Genomic DNA, 5,000 nt, shown 5'->3' with positions numbered 1-5,000 from the left:
TGCTCAGATACAGCGGGTTACCTTCATGGTCTGTTCATGCATGGTGTTCGCCAGGGAGTGTTTGCTTGCATCCCTTTTGGAGTCTTTCATCACTCGCACTGTGGAGCCTGTCATCGCTCGCTCTGTGGAGTCTTCCTGTGCTCTCTGTGTGCGTCGTCTTCGTCTAGGGTATTGCTGTCATCCAATGTATCGACGCTGCCATGGCATCATGGTGTTGGATTCATCTACCATGAGTAGATTCGTGTTGAGCTTTGCAACGGTGTCGCTGATGCTGTGATCAGCATGTCCAAATAACTCCTCCATGTCTGAGTAGTATTCTTTGAAACCCATTTCATCTCGTTGGCTTCTTCTACCACGAGTTGGTTCGTGTTGTACTTTGCGACCGTGTCGCTGATGCTGTGATAAGCATATCCGACTGACTCAGCTATGTCTGAGTAGTATTCTTCGAAACCAAAGCATTTGGTTGGATTCATCTACCACGAGTTGGTTCGTGTTGTACTTTGCGACCGTGTCGCTGATGCTGTGATAAGCATATCGACTGACTCAGCCAGGTCTGAGAGGTAATCTTCGAAAAACAAATCATCCTTGTTGTTTCGGAATTCTTTTTGTTCTCTTCACTGTGTGTGGTGAAGGCTGCTTTTTTCAGGGTGTGTGCAAGTTGTTTTTCACTGTTGGTTTAAGTTCAGGCGTTTTTCTGTGTTCTGAGGCAAGAAAATTTGGTTTTACCACTTTAAGTGTCGTGTTTTCAATTTTCGGCCATTCCCTTTTAAGGCGTGGTCTGGATGCTCAGACGTCATGACGTCACGCGTAGGAATGAATGCGCATGCGCAAATCGGCCTTCCTTCTTCACTGTGTGGTTTCGTGCCCATTGCGCATGCGCGGCTTGCGCATGCGCATAACGATCCGCGACCAAGACTGTTTTTGACTGCGCATAACGATCGGCACCGCGATATTTTTTAAACTGCGCATGCGCGGCTTCCGGTTCCGGCGCATGCGCAGACTCAATTTGTAGTTCTTTGCTTACCGGAGACTGCAAAATGTGCTCCGACGATTTTTCGCGGATTTCAGCGATTTTTCTTTCCCATCTGGACTGGATTTCTAAAAGTTGTAAGTTACCTTCTCTTCCCGATCTGGACTGGGTTTCAGCGTTTTGGCTTTGTGAGAAATTCTTGTTATTTCTTCTTTTTGATCTGTACTTTTCATTCGCGATTTCTTGTTCTTTTGTGATTTTTTAAGTTTTGCATCACTCAGGCTCTGTGCAGTTTGGCCTCTGAGCATGCCTTGCTGTGCAAATTCCTTACAGTACTCTTCAAATTTGTTTAGTATCGTTGTAAGCTGTTTCTGTCTTCACCTTTTGAGTATTTAAATCCATTATAAACTTTCGTAGCTTCATGTCCTTCGATGAGAATTGCTATTTTAATTTCGTCTGAGGCTGCTTCTGCATCATTGCTATGATACCGTAATTGAACCATTGTTAAACGTTTCCCAGACACTTTTTACATTTCCAGTCGTCCAGCTGAAGTGTGAATCCAAGGCACTTCCCCCATCAGCGATGTCTTCCCAAGTCGAATGTCCAGTAGGAGATTTCCATGCCATTTTGAGCTTTCTGTATCTGCAGCTGAGTTGTCCTGTAGTAAGCGTCTGAAGCCACTCCTGGGTACCATGTGTTGTTACTCGTGTCTTAATAAAGCTCGTAGTCTCAAATGTGGAGAAGATGCTTTTTGTGAATTCGTTCTCTCTTCAGAGCTCTACCTACGGCTACCTTCAGTGCTACTTGCTGCTGTGTGTGTACAGCTACCAGTTCTGCCTGCTGTGAAGTGTGTCCTCACTTCCTGTCCCCGTCTATTTATATGGCTCTCCCGTGCCCCCTCTAGTGTTTGCTCAGTTGTATTGCATCTAGTTAACTTGTGATCACCACACCGTCGTTCTAGGCGCAGTAGTGCCAAGAAACACCTCGCTAAACGCGGACGTCAACTCACGTCTTCGGAAGCGTGCCCACAATCCTTTGAGTCAGGATTCCATTCTGAGATCGTCCCGTCCAATGATAACAACTGGGATTGCAACCCTTTCATTTCCTTCAATCTTCCTCTTTCACACACAGTGCCATTGAATAACTACAAACTGCATGATCCCAAGGCCACTGCCAACCATAAAGTATTCATTTGCATTTGTATCACTGACAAATGTCTTATTTGATGTTGATTACAAGCAGGCTTTGAGATTTGTTGAAAGCCAGGACAACCAGTGAGCCTGGAATATATTTGCAACAAGACCTGCGATGCACTATCAATTACGACAAGACGAGAGTAGAGTGTAATCGAGGCTTTATTACACAGAGATGTGGAGCCTCCCGCAGCTGCTGCCGAAATGGCTGCAGCTCGGAGCGCCCACACATTTATACTCTGCCTACTGGGCGGAGCCAGCAGGCAGGGATCTACCCCCGTACCTGTAGTTCAGGGGCCTTACCGTAATACCCTCGTATGCAGTATACACAATACAACAGTGGTGACTACCACAACCAGCCCCAATGCTCAGTATTCCAGAGATTGTGACACCCATTGGTTCCCCGGGGATATATGAAACAGTTGCAGCACAGAAGAAAGCCATTCAGCCCATCATGCCTGCACCAGCTCTCTGAATGAGCAATACAATTCATCCGATTGTTCCTGGTCTGTTATTGTGTCATTGAGGTTAAGGCTGCCCAGCTAGATTGCATTATTTTGGGTGTGTTCACAGAATGTGGGCATTGACGGCCAGGCCAGCTTTATTGCCCATTCCTAATTGCCCTTGAAAATGTGGTAGTGAGACTCATTTTAGAACCGCTACAGTCCATGTGAAGAAGGGACACTTGCTATTAGAAATGGAGTTCCAGGATTGGGGCCCAATGACAGTGATGGAGCAGCAAGCGATTTAGCTCCTGGTCAGGGTGGTGAAATCTATCCCATTTATCACAGTCAGAGTGCCAGACACCACGATGGAGGATTCCCTCAATGTGAAGACTGGAATTTACCTCCACAAGTACTGTATGGTGTTAACTTCTACCAATGCTGTCATAGACAGATGGGTTTCTGACAGGTATATTGGTGGGGACAGGATCAAGAAGAGTTTTCCTTCTTATTGGTTCCCTCACCACCTCCCACAAACCTAGTCCAGTAGATATCAGACCTAAAGATATAGGAGCAGAATTCAGCCCATCGGGTCTGGTCCGCCATTCGATCATTGCTGATATGCTCTTCTTCCCAATTCTCCTGCCTTCTCCGCATAACCCCTGATCACAACAGCTTACTTTTTACCTCATGCAGCCTCCAGTTCTCTTTCCAATCATCGTAAACTGTTTGCGTACCGACTCTTCTGCTGCTAAAAACTATTTCTCCTGATTTACTCTATCACTTTCATGATTTTCATCACCATTGTCAATCCACCCAATGATCTGTTCAGTTCTGAGGGGAACAACACCAGTTTCATAGAACATAGAGCATACAGTGCAGAAGCCCTATCCCCAATAACCCCTCCTAACCTTTTTTGGTCACAAAGGGCAATTTATCATGGCCAGTCCACTTAACCGGCACGTCTTTGGATGGAAACCGGAGCACCCGGAGGAAACCCACGCAGACATGGGGAGAACGTGCAGGCTCCACACAGCCAGTTTCCCAGCAGGGAATCGAACCTGGAACCCTGGCTCTGTGAAGCCACAGTGCTAATCACTTGTGCTACTGTGCTGCCCCGTCTCTCCAGTCTCTTTCATCCATTCTACCATCCTCCACAGACTCTCCAAGGCCTTGCATCCTCCCTAAAGTGCCTTGGCCAACAGGAGCCTAAGCAGTATTTTTATAAACATCTCAACATGACTTCCTTGTTTGCACACTGTGTAAAACCAAGGATTGTGTATCCTTTCAAAAAGCCCGGTCAACCTTTGCTGCCACCTTCTGGCAGGAGATACAAAAGTCTGAGGACACGCACTAACAGGTTCAAAAATAGCTTCTTCCCCATTGTTACCAGACTCCTGGTAACTCCTCCAAATCATGAGGTCTTGGCAATCCTCATGTCTCCATCACTTTTGAAATTATGCCTTTTAGTTTATTTTGCCTCCCCTTCTTCCTATTAAAAATGAATTACTCCATTGTTTTTTTGCATTAAACTTTATCTGCCATGTTTCTGACCATTGCACCAGTCTCCCTGTGTCCTCGTGAAGTTTGTGACTATTCCCCTCAATTTTGGATTGGATCGGATTTGATTTATTGTCACGTGTACCAAGGTACAGTGAAAAGTATTCTTCTGCGTACAGTCCAGATAGATCGCTCCATACACGGAAAAACCACAGTATGGTAAATACACAATGTAAGTACATCGACACAGACATCGGGTGGTATACGGAGTGTAGTACTGCTCAGTAGAGAAGATGTGTGAAGAGATCAGTTCTGTCCATAAGAGGGTCATTCAGGAGTCTGGTAACAGCGGGGAAGAAGCTGTTTTTGAACCTGTTAGTGCGTGTTCTCAGACTTTTGTATCTCATGCCCGAAGGAAGAAGTTGGAAGAGAGAATAACCCGGGTGGGAGGGGTCTTTGATTATGCTGCCCACTTTCCCAAGGCAGCGGGAGGTGCACACATTTTCTTAACAACATTTTAGAGTTTGTGTCACCTGCAAACGTTGAAGTCGTGTCCTGAATGTGCAGTTTTAGTATGAATGTAACAATATGCATATTGTATGAGATAAAGGGTTAACAATTTAATGTAAATACTTCTTACCACCATGGTGATCAAGAGCAGTCACATATGTATCACCTGATGACCCTTGATTCTCGGAGAAGCTGTTTAGGCATGAGATAGAATAATTGTGTATTTGAGAGTTCTGTAGTTAGAGATAGCATTGTTATTTTAGAAACTTATATTTGGGAATAAGTTTGAATCTTATTTAAGTAGTGTTAATAAATCAGCTTTGTTAATTTACTCAGCTTGATGGTCTTTGTTCAACACTACGCATTCAAGACATCCAGATAAGA

The sequence above is a fragment of the Scyliorhinus canicula genome, chromosome 13 (genome assembly GCF_902713615.1).
Source record: "Scyliorhinus canicula chromosome 13, sScyCan1.1, whole genome shotgun sequence".
Classification (NCBI taxonomy): domain Eukaryota; kingdom Metazoa; phylum Chordata; class Chondrichthyes; order Carcharhiniformes; family Scyliorhinidae; genus Scyliorhinus; species Scyliorhinus canicula.
This window is presented reverse-complemented; position numbering follows the sequence as displayed.